Genomic DNA, 26,933 nt, shown 5'->3' on the forward strand with positions numbered 1-26,933 from the left:
TTGTTAGTTAGCTTAGTTTACGCATAGAACAGTTTATGTTCCTGCTATAAATAAAGCGTTTCCACACGCTGATTAGCTAGCTCTTAAGTTAGTCTTTTGCTGTTGTTATTCAGTTTGTAAAACTCTGTTTCAAGACCATTTTATACAGCGTTTACGCTCCCCACTGTATTTTTATTATGTGCTGATTTAATACCAAGAAGACAGTTCTGCTCTTACTTGCGTAGCTGATCTTTTTACTTGGTTGAGTGGATGGAGGGCCCCTGTCTGCTACAACCATTGTACAGTAGCTTTTAAATTTATTTTCCTGCATTTCTTTTTTCTAATTTCCCATGTATATTAATGTACAGTTTGATTTCTGCAATTTTGATTTCTTTTGACATGTATATTATTGTACAATTTGAATTATGCTGCTTTACATTTCCATACTTTTCATGACTGATCAGTGTGTGTTTTTGCAGAGCCCGGGACAGTGTGCTTTTCCTTCTTTTTATTACTAGTGGCATTTGAAGTTGTCTTATCTAAACTGCTGACTTTTTCTTTGATTTTCATTAGTTTCCTTGCTTAGTTAGTTTCCTTGCTTAGTTTACTTTATCAAGTTGTGTCAAGTTGCTAATCTCTTGATGGTTCTTTTTATCATAATTCACTAACTTTTATGGGACCAAAACATCATTTAATTGCAGCTTGATTTCTTTAGTTTTAGACTCATATTGCTAATTCACTCCTAACTCTTTTTCACATGATCAATTTAGCTAAAGGCAGAATGTTAAGGGAGAATTAAGTAGTGTGATTTGTCACTTAATTTTTGCATTGCTTTAGATTCAATAGAGGAGTTAGAGTAGTGTTCTTGCTTTCAATTGAGTTAATGTAGATGTCATTTTCATTCTTATCAGCAGTAAGGGTATTGGACTAGTGCCATTGGTCTTTTTGTTTGATGCTTTACTTTCATTTGAAGCTTTAATTTCATTCCAAGTTATTGTTCAAGTTTTCTCTTTAAATTTCAAGAAGCATTTAGAAATCGCCACATACACACACATTCACTCACTTGTTTATAACTTCATCACATCACATTAGGAAGATAAGTCAAACATGAACTAAAAACGACAAAAAGAACTAGGAAAGGTTACTTAAGTATATATTGTACACTTCACTTCATCAGCTTACGAGCCCCGGGTTGAAAATTTATGATAGCAATTTAGACAACACTAAATTGACCAAACATTTTGGCGCCGTTGCCGGGGAAGTGAAATTAGGTAGCCAATTCTTAAAAAAAAAAACAAAAACAAGAAAATTTCAAGGAAGGAAATTGATAACCTCTCAAAGTATGCTCTCCTCTTGCACCTAGAGTGACCTGGAGGATCAGAAAAGAGAAAGTTATTGGTTTAATAATTTCTTAAGTATGCTCTCTTCTTGCACCTAGAGTGACCTGGAAGATCAGAAAGAGAATTAGTATCCGAACTTGAAGAAAAATAAAAATGACATGCATAGAGCTAGAGATTCTAGGGGAAGGTTTTTAGCTAGAGCCAAGAGTTCGATTTTTACAAGTCCATCTACTTCAAGGGATAGACAAGAGACACCTCCCTCATCTCCAACTGATACTCCTAGCCCTAGGGTTCCCAGAATTCAAGAAGCAGGAGTCGACTCTCCCATACCTTCCATCGAGTCTGAATTAGAAAGAGATCCTTTCCTTCTTTCTCCAGAGAGGCAAATTATAATTGAAGAAGTAGAAACACCTGAAGAAGAAGGAGGGAATCCTTCTCATACACCCTTAGTAGAAGAACCAGAAGACTCTGAAGTCTCTGGGGAAACTACCATGGCAGAGGAAGGAGCACCTGGATTTGGTAGAGGTAGAGGTAGAGGAGGAGGAGGAAACAATGGAGGAGGTAGAGGTAATATTGGAGGAAATAGGGATGGGGATAACTCATTCGGGTTCCCTATAGTCGATGAGGATTCCCGAGCCAGCATGAAGAACATCTCACCATCTGTCCTCCCGAACTTTCATGGATCAAGGAATGAGGACCCTGAAACCTTTCTATTTGAGTTTGAAGTCGTATGTCGAACTTATGATTATCTGGATGACTCTCAAAAACTCAAACTGTTTCCTTCAACATTGAAAGGACAAGCTTTGAAATGGTTCATGGGATTACTCACTCAATCCATTAGGTCCTGGAATGATATGAAACAAACGTTTTTGGATAGGTACCTGGACTATTGTATGCCCACCAATCATAAGGATGAGGTATTCAAAATGGTACAAAAGGAAGATGAGAACTTGGAGGAATTGATTGAAAGATTTCAATATAATTTGAAAAGAGCAAAAGTGAGTAACTTGGATGAAGAGACCTTGAAAGCCCTATTACTAAAAGCCATTAGAGATGAATGGATAGATCTTTTGAATATGATGGGGAAGGGAGATATATCTCAGCTTCCACTTTCTGATATAGCATAATTATGTGTCCATCTCTCAAGGGGGAAATACAAAACTCAAAAAGGGCCTAGAGATCCTTCTCTCCTCAGAGTAAACAAATCTGCAACTAGATCAGTAAGTAGGGCTGAAATCGGCAATATGCTTGATGAATTCAAAACTGACATCTTAGGGAGTCTTAGCGAACAATTAGACACCCTTAAGATCCACAATAAACAGAAAGCAGAAGCTGAGGCCTTGGCCATCTTTTGCCCAAAGTGTAGAAAGAAACATGCTCTAAGGGAATGCCCCTTGGATGCAAAAGTTGTAGAAACATGTGTAATCTGTTCAGAGAACCATGAGACCAAGGATTGTCCTTCAATCCCTGGGCTCAAAATTGTTTTTCAAGAAGATCCAAGTACACTTGAATCTCTCTGTTTTGTTGCAAGGAGACCTTGGCAAGGGCAACAAAATCAAGGGTTTAACAACTCTATGAATTTTCAAACCCCACCAAATTGGAATCCTTGGCAACAACCTTGGCCCCAACCTCAAAATTCCTTTCAATCATGGGTACAAGGTATGCAAAATCCTTATGGGAGATTTGCTCAGTTCTACCAATATCCTCCATCTTTTCAAAATCAACAAGCTCCGCAACTTCCAAATCAAATTCCACTACTATCATTGCCATTTCCTCAACAACAACAACCTTCTCCACAAAATCAAAATTCTCAACTCTTGCTTCCATCCCAACAAAAGTCAAATCAACTTCCTTCTTAGCCATTTCCAAACCCCAATAATAAAAACCCTCAAAATGCTTACATGATGGAAGGTCAACCATTCCCTACCTATATGATTGTTCCTCTTAATGAAGTACAACTCAGATCAAGTAGAGTTCTAGATAAACCTTCTATAAATACTCAACAGCCAAGCATTTCTGAGGAAGAGTCTCTTAAAGCCAATAAGGGTTCTGAAGTTGCTCTTCAAAACCCAAACACTCAAAAAGAAAAAGAAAAAGAAATGACCCCCACAACTCCCATAGTTGAGCAACCTACATCTTCATCCACTCCTCCTTTTCCTAAAAGATTGCAAATCGACAAGGGAGTGGAAAAACAAATCTGGTTGCCTGACTATAATTTTCTAGATGAATTGAAAAATGTTTGTATCAAGATTCCCTTGTTACAAGCCATTAAAGAGATTCCTATTCTAGCAAAAACAATAAAGGAGTTGAGTCTTAAGAAACCAGGAAGGAAACCAAGAGATACCAGAAGGATCCACCTGGTAGGGAAAATTGCAGACATCATGATGGGAAAGATTACTATGCAGAAATATGTAGACCCCGGTAGTCCTATTATCAAAACACATATCAATGGGGTAGAAATACCAAATACTTTGATTGACTTAGGAGCCGCTATCAACATTATGAGTAGACAGACCATGGACCAGTTAAAACTTCCTAACCTTCTCTTTACACCTACTTTACTGCAACTTGCAGATCGATCAATCATTAAACCTGATGGTGTATTGGAAGACATTCCAGTCTCCCTAGACTCTTGGGAATATCCAGTTGATTTTATGATTTTAACTCCCAAGAAAAATCTAGGAGGACGTCCTCTTATTTTAGGAAGACCTTGTCTAGCCACAGCTGATGCTTTCATAAGTTGTAGGTCTGGGGATATGTATATTTCTGATGGTAATTCAAAAAAGAAGTTCAATCTGTATCCTCCAGTGAAAGCAATTACAGAAATAGGAGATAATGAGTGGGTTGATGATGAAGATACTATACAACCTGTCTTTACAATTTCTGAGATTAGTGAAGATAGTCAAATTCTGAACACATTAGAAAACTTTGAACCATCTTCAGAATATGACTCCACACAATTTCAGTTGGATTCTGACATTGAGTGTCTATCATCTAGACAGATGTCTCTTTTCTCTATGGAAGAGTTTGGTAGTTCTGCCATTGAAATTTTTCCAGGAAAAACACTGAATATCAACAAGAATTTGGAAAAATTACAACAGGAAGAGCTAACCAAAGTCTTGCAAAAGCATTCTACTGCATTTGCATGGGAGTATACCGATATGAAAGGTATTGATCCTAAGACTTGCATTCATCACATCTATATTGAGGAAAATAGCAGACCAATCAGACAACCTCAAAGAAGGATGAATCCAAATCTTAGGGAGATAGTGAAAGAAGAACTCCAAAAGTTACTCAATGTAAACTTCATTTACCCCATTTCAGATAGCCGGTGGGTTTCTCCTTTGGTTATAGTACCTAAAAAGAATGGTAAATGGAGGGTTTGCATTGATTACAGGGAGTTGAACAAAGCAACCTTGAAGGATCACTTTCCTTTGCCCTTTATTGATCAAGTATTAGATACTTTAGCAGGCAAAAATTATTTCTCATTTTTGGATGGTTTTAGTGGTTACAATCAAATTCAAGTAGCACCTGAAGATCAGGACAAAACCACATTTACTTGTCCATGGGGAACTTTTGCTTACCGAGTACTTCCTTTTGGATTATGCAATGCACCTGCTACATTTCAAAGGGCTGTACTAGGAATCTTTTCAGATCTAATCCATGATTGTGTAGAGGTCTATATGGATGATTTTACAGTTTACGGTAATACATTTGAAGAAGCCTTAGAAAATTTGGAAAAAGTACTTATAAGATGTAAAGGAACAAATCTTTCATTAAGTCATGAAAAATGTTTTATGATGTTTACTGAAGGGATTGTTTTAGGACATCATATTTCAGTAGATGGAATTAAAGTTGATAAATCAAAAGTTGAAGTCATCTCCAAGTTACCTATTCCAAATTGTCAGAAAGATGTAAGAAGTTTTCTTGGGTTTACTGGATATTATAGAAGATTTATTGAAAACTTCACCAAGATAGCATCTCCGCTCTTCAAATTACTTACAAAAGACTGTGAATTCAAATGGGATCCTGAGTGTCAATCTGCATTTGAAACTTTAAACACTAGAATATCTGAAGCACCCATTTTGAGAGGGCCAAATTGGAAACTCCCTTTCCACATTTCTACTGATGCTTCAGATACAGCTCTAGGAGCTGTTTTGGGACAAAAGGATTTGGTCCCTTATGCCATTTACTACACCAGTAAAAATTTGACTCCCACTGAGTTAAATTATACTGTAACTAAAAAAGAGTTCTTAGCCGTTGTTCATGCAATCAACAAGTTTAGACATTATATAACCGGCTATGAAACTTTTGTCCATACTGATCATTCTGCAATTAGATATCTTATGAACAAACTTGTTACTAATGGCAGAGTTACAAGATGGCTTTTACTTTTACAATAATTCAATATTACTGTGTTAGATAGACCAGGGAAACAAAACACAGTAGCTGATTTCTTGTCTAGAATCCAAAACATTAACGAAGATTCTCCTGTAGAGGATAAGTTTCCAGATGAATACTTGTTTGCAGTAACTACTAAAACCCCTTGGTATGCAGATATTGCTAACTATTTAGTTACAGGGAAGCTACCTCCACACTTATTTCCTAATGAGAAAAGGAAAATCATTCAGGAGAGTTCACATTATTCTTGGATTTCTAATGAATTGTTCAAAACAGGGCCAGATTGTGTGATCAGAAGATGTGTTCGGGAAGATGAAATACCTGACATCCTTAAAGCATGTCATGATGAACCATGCGGCGGACACTTTGCTGACAAGAGGACGGCCTATAAAATCCTTTCTTTAGGATATTATTGGCCTTCTCTCTTCAAAGATGCAAAACAATATGTCAAAAGGTGTGATAGCTGCCAAAGAGTTGGGAGACCAACTCTTTCAAATGAAATGCCATTACAGCCACAGGTATGCATAGAACCCTTTGAAAAATGGGCTTTAGATTTCATTGGACCTATTAACCCACCATCTAAGCAAAAGAAGTATATACTGGTTTGTACTGATTATGTTACTAAATGGGTAGAAGCAAAGGCATTGCCTTCTGCCACTGAAAATTCAGTTGTTCAATTTCTTTTTGAGGATATTTTTACTCGTTTTGGTGTCCCAAGAGAAATTGTGACAGATCAGGGAAGTCAATTTACATCTAACTTGATGGAGAAGCTGATGGAAGAATACAAGATCAAGCACAGAACATCTACTCCATACCATCCGCAAGCAAATGGTCAAGTGGAATCTACAAACAAAGTTCTTGAAAGCATCATCACCAAAACTGTTCATCTCCACAGAAGAGATTGGACAGAAAGGCTTCCTGAAGCCTTATGGGCCTATAGAACTACATGGAGGAACACAACAGGACATTCTCCCTATGAACTTGTTTATGGGAAAGAAGTCTTGCTCCCCATTGAGTTCCAAGTCAACACCTTCAAGATGGCAGTTCAATTGGGGATGAGCCTATCAGAAGCCCAAAAGCACAGAATGGAGCAGCTGAATGAGCTAGATGAGATAAGACAAGATGCAATTTTAAGGACTGATCTAGTTCAGCACCAAAGAACTAAATGGCATGATCGACACATCAAAGAGAAGAAGTTTCAGAAAGGAGATTGGGCACTATTGTTTGATTCCAAGTTTAAGGACTTCAAAGGAAAATTTCAAACTCATTGGCTTGGACCATATGAGATTGATGAAGTCTTTAACAATGGAGCAGTTCGAGTAAAGACCATTGATGAGTTTCAGACTCCTCTCATTGTGAATGGCCACCAATTGAAAGTCTACCACAAGCCACTCTCAAAGGAGGAATTTGTTAAATTGTTCCAAGAAGATTCTGCAATGAGGCTGGTGGAGAAGAATTCTTCTCCTCCATCAGCCTGATCTTTGTTTCTTTCAATTGAAAAAAAAAAAAATCTCTTGTATAAGCCTGAAAACCAATCTTGGATTGGCGGTCTTATGCAGAAAATATAAGGTGAAAATCAGGGTCACCTGACACTTTATATTTTCCAAATAAAAAATTCTCTCTTTCTCTTTCCATCTCATCCGCCATTTTGTCCATCTCATCCGCCATTTCATCCATCTCATCATCTCCATTCCACTTCATTTTTTTCCTTCCAGTTCATTCATTCCATCTCATTTCCACCAATAAAGTCCCTCTCAGGACTATTCCATTCAGTTAAGTTTGTTCTAATCATCTATGTGCAGGCAGAAAAGTGTTGTTGCAGTTTCCGCAGCTCATACCAAGTTTCCGCAGCCAGCACACTCTGTCTCTGCAATCAAAGCAACTCTGTTTTCAAAAAGAAAAATTTTACAGTCAGAGGTATCATCATCATTAAAGAGCAGCAAGGATACATAGCACCTACAAGGTCAGAAAGCAATCAGAAGTTAGCCACCATAATCAACAAAGGGATCAAATGCAAATGTATGAAGGTATGTTCCAAATATTTAACCAACAGTTTAATGTCATTTATGCATGGTTTTCAAAGCGTGGTAGGAGTCACTTAATGTAATGATTGACAAGATTATCCCACTCCTCGTCCACTCCTTGTCCATGATCACGCTTAATCCACCTCATCACCCTCCTAACGGTTCCCTAATTACTATTGATTCAAACTTAATACGGGCTGCTCTTCCATTAATTACTCGTACCTCAATGACGTATACCAGTGTACTACGGCTCTACATGTGATCATTTCCGTAGCCAAATGTACGTAGCCACCCGACGCTTAAGGATCTGGCCGTTGCTTCATCTACTCATATCTCCATTTCCCGCATGCATAAACTCATTGCCGTATTGTTCTCTACTCTCTCATACCACTGTTTCCATTCTCATTTTCATACACCACTCTTGTTTTTACTGTAAACCTCTCTGTTTTCTTTTTCTTCACCTCTCCGTTCAAAACCCCGATCACGAGTTCTGCACCATACCGTTTATCACATTACGGTTACTCTATTACAGCCGTAATTCCCCTGTTTTTCCGTGAGCATTCTCCTCAAGCGTCCATATACCACTGTCAGAGCTTCAAGTGAAACTGAGAGTCGAAAATGGGGAAATTGTTAAGAGCAGAACCGGAGGGTTCGAAATTTTTAGAGGGTTACCCTCAGAAAAAGGAAGCACTGCAGAAAGCCAAATGGTTGAAGTTCATCCAGAAATTTAAAGGGTACAATAAAGAGGTGACAAAGGCATTTGCCCGGTCATTTAATTCAAATAATGAAAATACCGTGGAGGTAGGAGACCTACAGTTCACCATAACAGAAAGCACCTTGGCCACAGCAACCGGTTTGCCTCAAACGGGAGAACGCTGGTTCAAAAACAGAACAGTTGAAGATCAAGAGTGGAAAAATATGCTCAAGAATCCAGGTATGGATACCTCCATTTTCACTAAGGGAATCCCTGTACATGTCATTAAGGAAGAGTGGACTTCATTACTGTTGCTTGTTCAAAAAATTTTAACATGTGAAGGCCGCTTCGGTACCATGTATGTATACCATGAAAGAATCATGATGCACTTTATGGATGACCATGCTATCAACCTACCTTATTTCTTGTTAGCTAGTCTAAAGAAGATGAGTGCCACTATTCAGAAACACGTGGGAAACATTGAATCCCACTTATATCATCATGGACTCATTAGAATTTTAATTGAGGAGCAATTGAAAATTAAAAAGGATACGTGGGAGAAGTTTCTAGTTAGAAACCATTTTCAAGAAGTAGCTGAAGCCTCTAGCAGCTCTCCTAGGATACCAAAGAAAATTAGGAGAAGAGGGAAAGAAACTGCTGTAGAAGAAACTGCCCAAAAGACTGCTGAAGAAACTATTCAAGAAACTACCCAAGAAATTGCTCAAGAAGAAAGGAAAAAGGGAGGCAGAACTAAAAGACAAAAGAGGGATAAAGGGAAAACCATTGTGCAAGAGTCATACCCTTCACCTGAGCCCTCAATTGAAGAAGACTCCCAAACACTAGCTGATAGACTTGCTCAACTCCATGCTACTGCCCTCTCAAAGAAGAAACAAAAGCAAAAACAAAGTACCTTGCAAAAGCAAAAGAGCACTAGTGCTGTGAGGAGCAGCAGACTACAAAGGCAAATGAGGGTCACTAAAGACAAACAGCCACATTTTATTGACTTGGGAGAAAGTACACCTGAAAAGGTTGCTACCCAGCTTGATTTTAAATCAAGTTCCCCACGTGTTGAGGTCACTCATCCACGTGAAGAAAGCCCATTTCAGCAAGACCCTCAAACAGAGTTTGAATATGAACCAAGTCCAAGAAGATCACCTGACATTGACCCTGACCAGCAGGAGGTGTACAATTACTTGGAAACCTTAGAGCAATCAGCTGCCGGTCCTAGCACTATCTTACCTCTTGATCAACAGGTTCAATCTCTAAAACAAGAAGTATTCGAGCTAGAAGTCCTGAATCGCCATATTAAACAGGAAAATGAAGCATTGAGAGAACAGGGAAAATTGGACAAAGTTGTCCACGACAACACAATGCTTCACTTGGGTCTTTGGCAGAAAAAGAATAGGAAATTGAAGAGGAAATGCAAGAAATTGAGCAGAGCCTTGATTAACTTGAAATTTAGGTGTTTGGTTAGAAAACCAAGAACAAACTTGGCAGCAAGAAGAAAAAGGAGAAGGTTGGATGTCTTGGCAGAGGCATCTGAGCATATGGACTGAAAAATCATGAAAAAGTTTTGGTTGCATGAGGACATGCAACACCTTCACAGTGGGGGTATGTTGAGCCTCAAACCTGCACTCATTTACCCATCCTTCCAGTAGCCTTTTCCCACTCATTTCCTTCTTTTGCCACCATTTCCTTTATCAACTTGTTCAATTCATTGCATTATAGGACTTTTTATCATGATTTGCTAATTGTGCTAATGATTGACTGTTGGTTTAGATTTTTGGTTCAAATACTGCAATTCCGCAGCTTATACAGCGTTTCCGCAGCTGATCTCTGATTCCGCAACCGATCCCAGATTCCGCAGCCATTTTCTTATTTGCTATGCTCCAGGTGTCCTCCAAGGGAAAGAGCCACATGGGCAAGTTGGTATGATTGTGTACATGGTGTGTGTGCTGTCAGCTCAGCCAAACTGGTCGTCTACACCCCTGGTCAACGCGGAGGTAACTCTGGTCAAACGGCAAGGTTGCAAACGGTGGCACGGCTCTGCATGTTCAGGTGGAACATGGAATGCACAGCTAGCCTCTTCTTTAGCCACGAAGACTGCAGGGGACAAGAATCCAACAGCGGATTTATCAACCATGATGACCGTTTCCTAAATCCATGCACGGTGCTGCTGAACGTGTCTTTTGGCACAGTTGTTAGTTAGCTTAGTTTACGCACAGAACAGTTTATGTTCCTGCTATAAATAAAGCGTTTCCACATGCTGATTAGCTAGCTCTTAAGTTAGTCTTTTTATGTTTTTATTCAGTTTGTAAAACTCTGTTTCAAGACCATTTTATACAGCGTTTACGCTCCCCACTGTATTTTTATTATGTGCTGATTTAATACCAAGAAGACAGTTCTGTTCTTACTTGCGTAGCTGATCTTTTTACTTGGTTGAGTGGATGGAGGGCCCCTGTCTGCTACAACCATTGTACAGTAGCTTTTAAATTTATTTTCCTGCATTTCTTTTTTCTAATTTCCCATGTATATTAATGTACAGTTTGATTTCTGCAATTTTGATTTCTTTTGACATGTATATTATTGTACAGTTTGAATTATGCTGCTTTACATTTCCATACTTTTCATGACTGATCAATGTGTGTTTTTGCAGAGCCCGAGATAGTGTACTTTTCCTTCTTTTTATTACTAGTGGCATTTGAAGTTGTCTTATCTAAACTGCTGACTTTTGCTTTGATTTTCATTAGTTTCCTTGCTTAGTTAGTTTCCTTGCTTAGTTTACTTTATCAAGTTTTGTCAAGTTGCTAATCTCTTGATGGTTCTTTTTATCATAATTCACTAACTTTTATGGGACCAAAACATCATTTAATTGCAGCTTGATTTCTTTAGTTTTAGACTCATATTGCTAATTCACTCCTAACTCTTTTTCACATGATCAATTTAGCTAAAGCCAGAATGTTAAGGGAGAATTAAGTAGTGTGATTTGTCACTTAATTTTTGCATTGCTTTAGATTCAATAGAGGAGTTAGAGTAGTGTTCTTGCTTTCAATTGAGTTAATGTAGATGTCATTTTTATTCTTATCAGCAGTAAGGGTATTGGACTAGTGCCATTGGTCTTTTTGTTTGATGCTTTACTTTCATTTGAAGCTTTAATTTCATTCCAAGTTATTGTTCAAGTTTTCTCTTTAAATTTCAAGAAGCATTTAGAAATCGCCACATACACACACATTCACTCACTTGTTTATAACTTCATCACATCACATTAGGAAGATAAGTCAAACATGAACTAAAAACGACAAAAAGAACTAGGAAAGGTTACTTAAGTATATATTGTACACTTCACTTCATCAGCTTACGAGCCCCGGGTTGACAATTTATGATAGCAATTTAGACAACACTAAATTGACCAAACAACACACATGGATGAAAATTGCCAAATCTAAGGGAATTGAGGACATAGGCCACATGGAGGAGAAGTTAAAAGAATTGAGAGGAGAACTAGCCATGGTAAGGAATGTAGAAAGCTGCAAAAGAGCCCAGTTGTAGGAGGAAAATGAGTTGATAAAAAAATAGTTGCAGCTACAGGAAGTCCACAAGGAAGGTAGGTTGTCCATTTTGGGAGGGCAAAAGCAGCAAGAAGGACCTCCAGCAAACAAAGACATGGCTGAGAAATAGCAGAAGGAGGCAGAGCTACAAGCTAATGTGGATATGCTTACAAAACTGCTGCAAGAACAGGAGTCTCAGGCAGCAGAAAAGATACAGGGTTTAAAACAATAGTTGCAAGAAAAAGATTCCCAGATGGCCTGCATGGCCAACTGGGTAATAGAATCCTTACAATGTAGGAAACCTACTAAGTCATATGCCTTATATCTTAAAGATCAATGGTTGCAATTTCAAATTAAAACCTTAGCCCAAAGGGGCACCATTCCATTTCAGAATTACCATCAGTTTATGGACTTGTGTGACAGTAGCTCAACAGAAGATAAGGCCAAGTTATCAGAATTCTATTTACACAACTTGGCCCTTCCAAACATGAATCTATGGGACCCCAATGCTACATTGGGAGATGTGCAACTCATGGCCATGGCCTCGTGGTTAAACCATGAGGAAAAGAGGGCAGCAGAGATTCAGAATGTTATGAACAGGGAGCTAAGTGAGCCACTCATGATCAGAGCAGAACCAGAAGATCCCTCAGCTTTACTATATGCCCATCAGCACCTTGCCAACAACCCGCAGGTTCTCCCAGACTACATTGAAAAGCAAGCTCAGGCCATTTCCCACTTTGAGGACATGGAGAGACTATTGGGTGATAACTGCATTCATGTTTGCACAAGGAGATGGAACACATTGTCCCATAGTCTGAAAATCAGAGAGTACCACTCCCCAACAAGGATGAGGGAGGCCTTGGCAAGGGTACCACTTTATAAACAGTCAATGTAAGGATTGGCCTGAAGTTCAGTCCTCCATTGCTTTTGGGACTGCTGGAAGGGGTCAAAGAAGAAGAAGAGCACAAGAAATGGGAAGAAGTAGAGAGAAAAGTAGGGTTTCATGACCGAGAAGAGGACATCACCTCAGAAGCCTAGGATTTTAGAGAGGTAATCAAAGCAATCAAAGATGATGAGCTGGATTAGTTGCTCGGAGGATGAGCAACACATTTAGCAGGAGGGTGATGATGAGCCCCAAAAATGGGTAACTTATTAGGCTCATTTTGCCTATTATTCTCGATTAATCCACCATTCTTCATAGTTTATGAATTCTTTTGAATATATTTATGTTAATTGAATGAATGAGAATAGTCACTTGACCATGAAGTCTAATACGTGCTTATTGCAGATTTTTGGACATCTTTTGGACCAATGTCAAGCATTTATGAGCCAGTTGACAGCCAAATATGAGGGGAAAAGGCTGAGGATTGGTAGGAGGGGTGTCTCCTGCACTAAATGACCCCTTCCTTGAGTTCTCCACCATCAGCTCTGGAGTTCAACAACCCAACAAAGATGATTTCCAGGGGCAGCCGAGCAGATTTTGTGAAGTGGCTGATTAACTGCAGTTTTGAGCAACCAGGTCCCTCAAGTTAAGGAGGGTTGTTGGAGGTCCTCATGGTGCATAAGTAGGAAGGCTTCAAGCCTTGGTATTTTAGCTCTTGAATAGTTTTTTTTTGCACTTTAGTGCTGCTCTGCCTTTCAGCTCATTTTCGAGCTTTTGCTGTAAACATTTTTGTGACTGGTTATTTTTTGAGTAATGGAGATAAATTTCACTTTTCACCAGCTTTGAGCTTTTCTTAGGAGGATGTAGCACTTGGGGTTGGGCCCAACCCAAGTGCTAGTGCCTCCTCTGTGTACTATTATGTGTTTTCTTTGCATTCATAGAATAATTTCTGCTATTTAGGTTAAGATCTTGCTTTGTTACTTAGGTTGCTTTTGATGATTAAAATAGCTTTTTATGCATCAGGTTGATTTGATAGTTTGATAACAGAAAATATCTGCAAAAAGGCCACCAATAAATCCTTGATCTCATCTCTCCCTCCTTGGGACCAGGAGCTGAGACCAAGGCATACTTGCTGCCACAAAAACATTGTTTTTCCTTTCAATGCAATTGCAAGTGTTAGATTTTTAGTTGGAAAAGTTGATACTAGTTGTGCTTCCATATTTAGATCTATTCTTGCTTAGGTTTCCATAGTTATCTTTCATGATTTCCTGTTCACAACTTGTTGTTCATCATGTTTCTAGTTTTTTAGGTCAGATTAGGTCAAAGTAGATAGATCTCTGATTTTTCTAGTCTTTCTTCGATTAGTTTTGAGAGATAGTGTGCAGATCACTTGTAATACATCCCTGCCTATCCTTCCTTCATCACACAACCTGCTCCAACCCCAAATTTCGAATTCCTACCCTTCATTTGCCACACTTTTCCAATTTGACCTAATTTCTACATTTTTGTGCAACATTGCTCCCTCCATCCTTGAACAAATCCAACCATCTTCATCAATCCTTAGCCTCATTTACTAGGTCCTAGACCTCTTCACATCCTCATCCATCCTCCATTTCCACTTTCCCACCATTTTTCCTCCATCAACCCTCAAAGATCCTCTCTCAGCTCTTCTTGTAGAACATCCTGTAGAACCCCTGCATACTTCCTGTAGAGGATCACGTGAGTAGTTTCTCAAGATTTTATCGCTATGAAACTCTCTGGAAGGGCGCTAGGGACCCCTTAGGCCCTCTTCTCACCTTCCCAACCTCCTAAAAGTGCCCACTCCATTTCCTTTCGCCAATCAACCTCTGCACAGTCAAAAATAGTTAAAGCACATGCATAATAATTCTGCAAAATTACTCAAAAATACAAAAGGATGCTTTTTCCATATTTTCCTTTAGAAGTAGCTTAGTCACATGCATTTTACCTTTCCAAGAGTTAGTGGCATCCATTTCAACAGCTTTCATCTTTTTTCTTGCACCAGTAGGGTTAGTCGGTAAAACTAGGGTTTGCTAGGGTTTGCATTTCCTTTCAGCTTTCAACTTCTTTTTGCAAGTAGATTAGCCTCTTTTGAGTTAGCTTTCATCCATCACAGTTAAAAGCTTCTTCTAAGAACTCATAGAAGTTGGCTTAAGCTCCTAGCGAACTTGTGCTAGCTGATCAAGTGACAGCCTGCAATAAGAGCTAGTACTTGTGCATATAGCACCGTCACTTCCAAGTTTGTTATGAACTATCGGGTTCATAAAAGTAAAGAAGGGAGTCCCAGGAGTTGCAGCATCATTGCTGCAATACTGGGGCCCACCATTCACATCATCCTGTGTCATCAACTTCTAGAGATCATGCTGGTGACACACCATCAACTAGTGGTAGTAAAGTTCATGGAAAGAAGGGTAAAGTTAAGTTTCCCTGTGGGTTATGCGAAGGGAATCACCCCATTCACCTTTGCCCCTATCTGGATGAAGCCCAAAAAGTGTTGGATAACCATCCTGCTTCTCCGCAGTGACTTCCATATAGTTACAGTAGACTCTCCCTTAATCTGTCACTAGTTGATGAAGTGGCTGACCCAAATCAACCATCAGTCAAACCCACTCTCTCTAAATGTAAATCCCATGAGTCTATACCTGACCAATCACAGGTCGAGGAAACAGTTGACCCAATTTCACCTTCAATTAATCATACCTTTCTCGTAGAGAGTGAGTATGATACCACTCAGGTTCTTTTCGTTTCTTCAGATTCCAATGAGCTTGGAGGCAACCCTCCTGTTCCATCAAGACAGGAGGAAAATCCTCCCATTCTCGTAACTCAAGGGGGTAATTCTCCCATTCTTACAGTACCCCCTCCAAGTAGTCTGGTCACTTCCTTTGATTGGAATCGACTAGAAGGATGCCATCTTCCTTCTTATGTGCCTTTCTAGATCATATTACAGGTTTATAATATGATTGCATCCAAAACTATTATAGATGAAGGTGCATTTGTGAGTATCCTTTCCTCCACTACTTGGCAGGTGCTCAATTCACCGCCGCTTGTGCCTGTTACCCAAAATTTATTGCCTTTTAACAGAGGAACCAGTCAACCATTGGGGATCCTTCCTCAGTTTCCTATTACTTTTGGAAGAAAAATTGTTTATCTCAATGTGATGGTAGTCCCAGGCCCTTTGGATTACAATTTACTTCTTGGGCGCACTATGTTTATGACATGGGAGATATTGTTTCAACACTCTTTCAAGGGATGGGTTTCCCGTGTGAATGCAGAATTTTCACCATTGACCAGCGTTAATTTCCCGATCCAAATATGGCTTCCAGTTAACCATCTTCCATAAATGGTCCTCTTGTCCCAAAGGTATCTTCCCTGCCATGGGTCAATTATGTGGCAACATGTTCCATGCCTACATTAACTAATGATCAATTCCATGATGTTGTGCATTATGTACTAGGGACATTAGAACGCGATCTCTCTAATGGATTCCTTGCTACATATCCCTTCGATAGTATTGTTCTCCCATCTAGTGAGAACCTCTTGGAAGTCATGACCTCTTATGGGTTGTGATCAAGGAATATGAGTAGAGTTCCTTATCTTGTGTAAAGCTAGTTAAAAAATGAAACAAGGAATATGAGGATAGTTCTTTTACTGTGTCAACCTCATTAAAAAATGAAACAGGTCCATGAGCATAGTTCCTTGTCTTGTGTCAAGCTCGTTAAAAAAATTAAACAAGGAATATGAGGATAATTCTTTTACTGTGTCAACCTCATTAAAAAAAATGAAACAAGTCCCAGAGCATAGTTCCTTGTCCTGTGTCGAGCTCGTTAAAAAATGAAACAAGGAATCTGAGAAAAGTTCCATGTCTTGTGTCAAGCTCATTAAAAAATGAAACAAGGTCCCTTGGAGAAAATTTCAAATTCGAGTCTTTGATTAGATCTCGTAAAATCCCAGTCGAGTCTTTCACTTGATCTCATAAATGAACCTTCATTCCAGCCACCTGATAGCCACTAGTAATCTACTTAGGTGAATGTAATGAACCTTGGGGGGCATGCACCTAGAATCGAGTCATCATGTTGGGGGCATGTAAACCAATCTCAAGCATAGTTTTTCATTTCAAGCTTGTGTAAACATGAAACTTAATCCAAGCATAGTTCCCTATGATTCAATATTGTGTAAAAATGAACCCATCTCCATTCTAACCCTCATGATTGCCATTCTATCAGCCTCTTCCGTTAGATGAGCCTTGGTTTTTTTCCTTCCATTGTCACTATCTGCTTGTCCAATCAAACGCTTTTACTTGGTTGTTTTACCCTTTTTGAGGAACAGTTGCAATGAGTGGTCTTATCAGCCAGCCTCTTCACATAGATCAACATGTTTTGAGAAGTTCCAACATCATCGAAACTAGTTGCTATCCTAGACACCACTCATTCCTCTAAGTGGAGTCCTCTTTAAGCTCTTTTCATACTCTCTAAATATGAAAATATTGTCGAGCTCTTGTCCTTTTCAGCTTGTAAATGGATTGCAAACGACATCTACTCAGTATAAGTTTAACCCTTTTCCAAATTGAGATAGATTACTTACGAAGAAGGAATACGTTGATCAAACATGGTAAAGAGGTTCTCTCTTGTATTATTTTACGCTTTTTTGGACTTGAGAGATAAATTTATGAAAGAGAACTTGTATTTTTTTTTTTGTCCCATTTCAAACTCTCTAAACATGAAAAGGATCAAGTTCTCATTGTTGTTAAACTCGTTAAAACATCAAATAGTGACAAACTTGTCCATCATGACAAGATCGAGTTTCACCTTCGCTAGGCTCGTTAAAACATCACATAGAGATGGATTCACCTGAAGGTTGGAAGCATATGTTATACTCCTCAAGCTTGTTTAAAAAAATAAGAGGTATTGGTCAACAATGACTGGGGAAAATGGGAAAATGGATAAATCACTTCATGGTAGTAAGTCGCTCTTGAACATGACACATTCACTTCATCTCTGGGACTATTTGGGTTGGGTTATCCTATTGATGGTTATCATACCTATGGTCTATCATATCATCCATCACTTTGGTTTTGGGTCAATGCTGCCAATTCATTCAGTGTCGCTGACATGTTCAAGAGAAGTCACTCAGTAAACGTCATCCTTTGTAATACTCATAAACCTTCATTTTCATGACCGCCATTCTTGAACATTGTGTCGTCAGTCACATTCTGTCTTCAAAATCATTACACTTGTTTCATATCGTTGATGGGGGATATATCAAGGCCCTCCTATGATGAGTCACTTATTTTTTACATGAGCACATTATCCAAGAAGTTGACTTAGAAACACCCTTCCAGTACCTTGAGGCTTGCATACATCAATGGCAAGTTTCTCCCTTCCAGCGAAAGGTTGACATCATTGGCCTTCGACTGAAAGAATTTTTATGGTGTTCGACATCAAAACATCTATTCACACCATGCAAAATGTACTGTAGTACCTTGAGAATCATTATCATTATTAGTGATCTCTCTCGCGTCTGTTAACAACTTACATCATTGGCTGGTAATCAGACGGTGTCTTCCCATGTTCGACTTCAGATCACATTTTCACATGGTTAAACTCGTACTTGAGCTAACGATTGGATGAGATAGAAAACCCCAGATCTAGTTTCATCCATCTGGACTGCATTTTAAGGAGAGTACTAAATCATCTATACGATGGCTTTACACAAATGGTCATCCTATCATGGATCTATATCTATAGACGACTATCTGATTTATGTACATGTAATGAAAAGTTTATATGATGAGAATGGGTATGCCTTCCCTCAGCAATTCGTGAAAAATTCAAACATATCATGATATTATGTATTGTAATCGATGCAAGTCACCATCTGCTTCAAATCCTCCTCATCACATCGTGAAGCATACCACTCGGCATCATCATTTTCGACTTCATGCTTTATGGGGAAATTGTTGTAGGTCTATTTGGGCACATCACTCCCGACATTTAGACAAGTACAATTAGGGCTTATCAAACCCTAATTCAGTTGTTACATGCCCTAGACAAGTCATCAAATTGAATGCTTCCATCCATGAATGTTTCCTAGCTTGAAACTCAGATGCAATGCCTCCTTGGGACACCAGCTCAGCCTTGGTCAGGGGTAACTGTGCTGCATAGCAAGTAGGCCCATTCAAGCCTACACTGCAGTGCACTTAGGCCCTCTTTAACCTGCACTGGTCGAGAATGAGCAAAATTGGCATTAGATTCTGGGAATATTCCTTGATTCTAGAGCATTCTAGAAGGATGCCCAGCTCTTATCTCATCCTATGAGGTTAACTTTGGATAGGCTATGCATCAATTAACCCTCTATCCTCTCATCCCTTTCTCCATGGAAACTAACTCCAATTTTAGAAAGTCATTGGATGCGTAATTTATGACATAACCACCTCCATTTCCCTATAAATTGACCACTCATCATAGTGATCACGGGGCTGGAATTTGAATATTGTAGAGAAAGATTTTTGGTTTGAGATTTGAGTTCATGTCAAGTAATGTTATGTTGTTGGATTGATGTGCTTTTGGTGTGATGAGGGTTTGGACTGAAGCTGGATGAGTGACACAGGATCAAACCGCTTTGGGTGTAACTCTTCCTTCTACATCAATAAAGTTGTTTATTCCTTTTCCCATATTCTTGTTCATGTCTATGATGCATATATGTTTCAATTTTTTCGATTCCATATGTTTATAGTATATAGATCATGTACTCTAATCGTTGTCATCTTCTATTCCTGTTGATAGGTACCAATTGAGCAGATTCAGTTCGAGTGGGAGCGACAGGAGCAATTCAAAGGAGATCAAGGAAGTGAAAGATCACAAGTATGTTCCTTCATCTCATCTATCTATTATAGGAATACGTTAAACCACTTTCTTTTTGTTGTTCTAAGTGTAGCTACCCACTTAGGGAATATGTATTTATCCGTAGGTACAAATTCCATATAACAGCAAGGAATATACTAGAGATATGGTGGTTGAGAGGGAGTATGTTAGACCTCAACATGCAGCCTCAGTAGAAGCCTCGAGAAGTTGTGGAGCAGCCACAAATGGAAAGGCAAAAAGGAGGAAGTGTGGAGACATCCACTAAATAAAATACCTCTAGTAAAGGAACATTTCGATCCAAGTGGGCAAAGGGAGCACGTGCAGCTATACCTCCATGAGTGAGGTGGAGCAATGTAGATGCTTAGTCCAAGAGTTGCAGAATTTTGGGCATGGTCCATTGAGAAATTTTCCTCATGGATAATTACCTTGCTACGGTAGCCCACATTATTCAGTAGCGGGAGGATCAATGTCATCCAAATACTAAGGAGTGCAGAGGAGTTTTGATAGCAGAGTAGGAGGCTCTGTAGCAGAGTCAGCGGCAACACAAGTTTCCCAGTATAGAGTTGCAAACACAGTTGATTCAATTTGTTTTTTTGTTATGCTTCCCAGTTGCAGATGTTGCAGTAGCGGTAGCAATAGTGAGAGTTGTTGCATGCAGTATATTACACAAGTGTAGGATAGGGGTGGTTGATAATCCCTTTCTTGATGAGAGGGAGTGTTGAAAATGTAGCAACAAAGTCTCAATTTTGATTTTTTTCCTTAATTAAAATTGAGAAAGTTCAAATTTCAACATCAACAAGCAACATGGAGGAGCTAATGAGGTGACATAGCACTTGTCACTCAGTTAATAACACTTAATTCGATTTAATGAGTTGAAGTTTAGTTTAATTGAGTTTATTATTAAAAAATATGAGTCTAACTCAATTAATTCAAGTTGGGGAAGCTTGAGTTCAGTTATACATGATTGATTGCTAGTTTGTAGAAATCTATTTTAGTTAATTCGAGTTATTGTCAGTTTAAATAGTTCTAACTGTTAAACAAACTAGTGGAGGTCAAGTTGTGGAAGTGGAACTTCAACCACACTCAATGATCAACCAGTTAACTGATCAATCAGCCCATAATAATTGTTTCATGCAGAGAATTCATGTTACCCATTTGAGATGGAGATTCCAAGGTAGTGTACTATCAGTTGTAGTATATTCCAATGAGTACAGGTGGTGCATGCAGTCATAGGAAGAACCTAAGGCAATTTCACAATTCCATGGTGTGAAATTCCTAAAAAATAGGGGCAATTTCCCAAGGAAATAGCACAATGAAATAGGAGATTGGAGGGCTTGAAAATTGGCTAAGTGTTGGCCATAGACAATCAGGAAGGTAGAGGGATAGACTATACACTTACAGGGTGTGCTCAGGCTTGAGAAAGCATATGTATTTCATCTCTATTCTCTGATTAATGCAATATAGATAGTAAGGGGTTTTGAGTAGTTGCTTTCCCCTAGATAAATCTCTATGCATGTGTGATGATTCATTTTTCATGTCTATGATTCTTGTTCTATATGGTGAATTAACTTCCACATATTAGTAGAGTAGCTTCAAGTCTTGTGATTTAGTAAATTACATGAGAAGTATTGAATCTACACATTAATTTCTACAGTTTTTTAGTGCATAACTTGGTTTTTAGATATACTAATGGTACTTGTGTTTTCATAAATAATAGGCATAGGTTGAAGATAGGTGACTTGGATATCTTGCAGTGTTTGAATCATCCAAAGTATTTGAGTACAACAAGATGCAGCTGCAACGTATTCTGCTTCAACAGTTGGTAAGGCTATAGAACTATGTTTTTTACTAAATCAAGAGAGTAAACATTTCCCAAGAATAATGTAGAAATTCCCACTGTAGATCAATAGATTATGCAATATATTAAAGAAAAATACAATATCTACTTCTACAACAAACTTTGCAAAAGCTCAATCGAATATGAGCAAGATCAAATAGAACACATATAACTGATGAAGAGAAATCAATCACACATGAACACAGAAGAATAACCCGGGGAAAGCCTCATCCTAAAACCCCAATCTCTATATTATCATGCAAGTGGAAATATGTTCAAATTACCAAAATAATCAGCTCACAATCTATCCCGCTCTCTCTGCAATCAAACAATACAGCTCACAGACTGAATAGACACTAGATATGCCTTCCCTCAGCCCTCCAAGCCTCCTATTTCCTTGCACAATTTTCCTTAGGGTCCAGTGATGTCACCTGTGTAAATTGGCCTCATCACACTCACTAAACTAAAGAATTAATTGTGCAATCTCCAAGGAATGAATTCCTTCTGCTTGCAAGAGATATTCACAATGGAATATTCCTACAACTGATAGTACATTGTCCCTCCTTCTGATCTCAACTAGGTCTCTAACTGAACTGACATGCATGAGTTATTTATGACAGAATATTCAGTTATCTGAAGTGCAACAGTTACATGCATGATTGCATTAACTAACTGAACTCACAATTAGTTCAACAAACTATTTGAACTAATCTAACTAGACTTGACTCAGTTAACTGATCCAACTAATTACAACTCAATATTACAACTCATCCTTATCTCTTTAACTGATGGATAAATTCCTCAATCAATCTATCAGCTTCCCTTAAGCGTTTCTACCCATCTCTAGAAGTCTTAGCATGAGTGGATGTCTCCACTTCCAGATCCTCTACATGCGGATGCTCCGCATCAATCTGAGGCTCCTCCTCCTTAGGAACTGAAATTTCCTCATCTGCATGCAACTTGAGCTCCCTCTCAAGTGATAAATTCCTCAATCAATGGGATAACTATTGCATGTCCCCACATAGAATTCATGTTTGATTTTCTACAACTAATTAACTCAAGATGAATTAATTAATTATTTTACAAATAGCTGCTAAGATCAAATTCGAATTTTACTTCTCTATTTTAGTTCAGGGACTAACTAAAATAGGAAGGTATCCTGAAATGTTATTTATAGTAGTGCTAAATTTAGGACTTCTATATTTAGCATTTCTTGTTGCTATTTTCAACACTCCCTCTCAATAAGAAAGGGATTATCAATAATCCCAATCTTGTCTCTGTGGAACTTGAACTTGCATTTTGACAATGCCTTCATCAAAATAACTGCATCCTGTTCCTCGATCGAAACATACAGCAACAAAATGATCCTCTTAACCACACAATCTCGAAGATGGTGATACCAAATATCAATGTTCTTTGACCTGTCATGAAAAACTAGATTCTCAGAGAGTTTGATACAACTTTTATTATCGCAGTAGATCATGGTTGGATCCATCCTCTAACCAAACAATCCCACTAGAATCTTCCGCATCCAAATGTCCTCACATGCAGCCTGACTAGCAGCCATGTGTCCAGCCTCTGCTGAGCTAAGTGCAATTGATCTATGTTTCCTACTGTACCAGGAAACTGCAGCTGAACCAAGGTTGAAGATTCCTCCAGAAGTGCTCTTTTGGTCTAATGGACCCCCTGCCCAATTCGCATTTGTGAAGCCCTAAAGCTTCACTACCTCTATCTGTATGTACCACAATCTATACTGAGATGAGCCTCTGAGGTATTTCAGCACATGCTTCGCTAACTTCCAAAACAACTTGGTAGTTTGAACCATAGATTGACTCAGCTGGTTCACTGCAAAGCATAAGTCTGGTAATGTGTTCACTAGATACATAAGTGAACCCACAAGCTGCCGATAAATAATAGTAGCTACTACCTCACTTGAAGTAGCATCCTCCTTCCTCCAGTTCCCAGCTAGAGGAGTCTGCATGGGCTTTCACTTCTCCATGTGAAAGCGCCTGAGTATCTCATTGGCATACTTGCCTTGAGACACAAATACTTCACCATATTTCTGCCACACCTCCATGCCTAGAAAGTAGTGCATAAGACCCATTTATTTCATTTCGAACTCTCTTGCAATGTCCTCCTTGCAAGACTAGATCAACTTATCATCACCTGTCAAAATCAAATCATCGACATAAAGAACAATGATCAATAGCTTACCTTCTACCATGATGTGGTAAAGGTTCGCATCTACTTCACTCTTGGTGAATCCCAACCCGATGAAATACTTATCAATCCTGGTGTACCAAGCACGGGGTGCTTGCTTTAGCCCATACAAAGCCCTCTTGAGTCAGTACACATGTGACTCACGATCGAAGGTCTCAAAACCTTCTGGCTACTCAATGTACACCTCCTCCTGAATCTTCCCATTGAGGAATGCTATCTTCACATCCATCTGATGGATCTTCCAACCCATCTGAGCTGATGGTGCCAACATTGATCTGATAGATGAGTACCTTGCTACTGGAGCAAAGGTCTCATCTTAGTCGATCCCCTCGACCTGTGATAAACCACAAGAAACAAACCTTGCCTTATGTTTCTCAACACTGCCATCAGCTACCTGCTTTACCTTGTAAAGCCATCTAGAACTAACCACTGACTTGTCTTGAGGTCTTGGGACAACATCCCACACACTGTTCCAGATGATAGAGTCATACTCCTCTACCATTGCATCAACCCAGATTGGTTGTTGCGCTGCCTCCTCGAATGAAGAAGGTTCGATATCTACACACTCCCCAACTAGGGCCATGTACCCAGTGTATCGCTCGGGTGACCTCCTCTATCTACGTTGAGAAGATGGTTGTCCCACATTCTCCAGCGCATCCAGCATCAATCTATCAGCTTCCCTTAAGCGTTTCTACCCATCTCTAGAAGTCTTAGCATGAGTGGATGTCTCCACTTCCAGATCCTCTACATGCGGATGCTCCGCATCAATCTGAGGCTCCTCCTCCTTAGGAACTGAAATTTCCTCATCTGCATGCAACTTGAGCTCCCTCTCAAGTGATACTCACATGGCTTTCTACTCGTTGAACTTCAAATCCCTGTGTACCACTGTCCTCTGACTGGTAGGCAGGTACACCCGATAGTTGTGGGGTGTATCCATGTACCCCACAAGTATTCCCAACTCAGCTATTGGATCTAGCTTCTTCCGGGCATCTTTGGTCACATGGCAGTAAACTGATGATCCAAAGATTCGGAAGTGACTCACATCTGGTTGCTTCCCACAAAATGCCTCCATAGGTGTCTTCATTCCCAATATATGGTGTGGGCTTTTGTTCTACAAGTATACTACTGTATTGCATGCCTCAGCCCACAAATGCAGTGGTAGGCTTTGGTCATGCAACATCACTCGAGCTGCTCCCACAATCAATCTTTTCTTCCTTTCGGCCACCCCATTATGCTGTGGGTTATGGGGTGTCGTCAACTCCTATTTAATTCCTTCTGCAGCGTAGAAGTCCTTAAACTGTTGGGAGACATACTCTCCACCATTGTTGCTACGCAAGGCTTTTATTTTCTTTCCAAATTCTTTCTCTGCCAAGGCTTTAAACTCACAAAACCTCAAGAAGGTCTGATCCTTATTTTGCATAAATTAGATCCAGCATCTACGAGAAAAATCATCAATAAAAATAACATAGTACCTTTTTTTAGCGATGGAGGCTGTAGAGAAAGGTCCACAAACATCTGAGTGAACTCACTCTAGGATTTCTCCAGCTCTACTGTCTCGATCCAGAAAGGAAGATTTCACATACTTACCCAAGGTACAACCTTTACATGTATTCGCCTGCTCTAGTTTTTCCTTGGGAAGTCCGATAGAAATCTACTACATGATCTTCAGGGCTCCATGGTGCAAGTGGTCCAATCTTCTATGCCATAGCTTTCCAACATCTTGGCTCTGCACCATCTCAGCTTTGGAACTAAATGCAGCAAAATCATCTACCTCCAACTTGTAGAGATTCTTTACTGGAATCCTGATTCGCTTAGTCTGTCCAGTGCCGATATGCCTCAAGAATACCTTTCCTTTACTAAATACTACATCATAGCCTTTATCTTCTAGCATAGCAATGGGCACAAGATTCTTCTTCAGACCTGGTACATACTTTACATCAGTCAGGTTGAGGGGAACTCCATGCTCCCTCTGAAACACAATCGTACCTTCACCTAAAACATTGTATTTTCCATCATTTCCCATCTCGATCCGCATCTAGAGATCCTTCTCCTCCAAGGTACTGAAAAGATCCTTGTCACCTAACATGTGGAATGAAGCTCCACTGTCGAGGTACCACACACATCCCACCATGGATGAAACCATGCTTGTGATAAGAGAGAAATCCAACTCAAACTGTGAGGCCAGCGCCTCACCATCAAATCCCTTCGAGGATCCCTTCTTGGATTTCTTCTGTGGACAATTTGTAGCATAATGGCCCACTTCATGACAATGAAAGCATCGCACTTTTGATTTGTCAAACTTATTCCCACCATGGGAAGAACCAGATTTGGGATGGGACGCCTTCCCTTTCCCTTTCCTCGCCTTACCCACTAAGGCTAGATTTTCCTCATCATCTTTCTTTGATGAGGATCCACCTCTGGTGCTTCTTCTTATTTCCTCTTGCATCAGATCCGGCCAAAGTCGTTCCCAATCTGGCAGTTTTTCTCTTCCACTAACCGAGTCTTGGTAGTTATGCCACCTCTTAGGAAGACCGAGGAGTGCAAGACTCACCAAGTCATCATCGGTCGTCATGATCCCTACACTTCCAAGCTCATCCATATAGGTGGTGAGCTTGTTCAGATATGTAGAGATCGTGTCGCCCTTTTCACACTTGATTTTTTGAATCTTGTCTTTCAGCGCCAACTTCCTCTGATCGTTGCTATTCTGATATAGATCTTTCAATGTTTTCCACATCGAAAATGGTGTCTCCTTCCCATGGAGACTCGAGACTATGTGGTCTCGAACTCCCTCCAGAAGGATTATCCTTGCTCTAGCCACACATTTCTTCCATTCCACTAATTCTGTAGCATTAGCTGCCGTGGGCTTGGGGACTTCTTGATCAATGAAGTCCTTTAGACCGTTATCCTCTAATACTGCTTCCATGCGATCCTTCCAAGCTATATAATTCGAGCTGCCATCAAGGACATACTCGATTCTTAAACCGTTTAACGCCATTGGTGAAATTGAGATGTGATGAGAACTCGATTTCTATATTCAGGAACCTCAAACTTCAAACTTCTCCCTTCTTCTATATTGTTCTTCACTTTGGTCACCTTTCCTTCGATACCATGTAGAAATTGCCACTGTAG

This window comes from Pinus tabuliformis, chromosome 4_2 (genome assembly GCF_031772625.1).
Source record: "Pinus tabuliformis cultivar Carrire ecotype Pingquan chromosome 4_2, CPIR1, whole genome shotgun sequence".
Lineage (NCBI taxonomy): Eukaryota > Viridiplantae > Streptophyta > Pinopsida > Pinales > Pinaceae > Pinus > Pinus tabuliformis.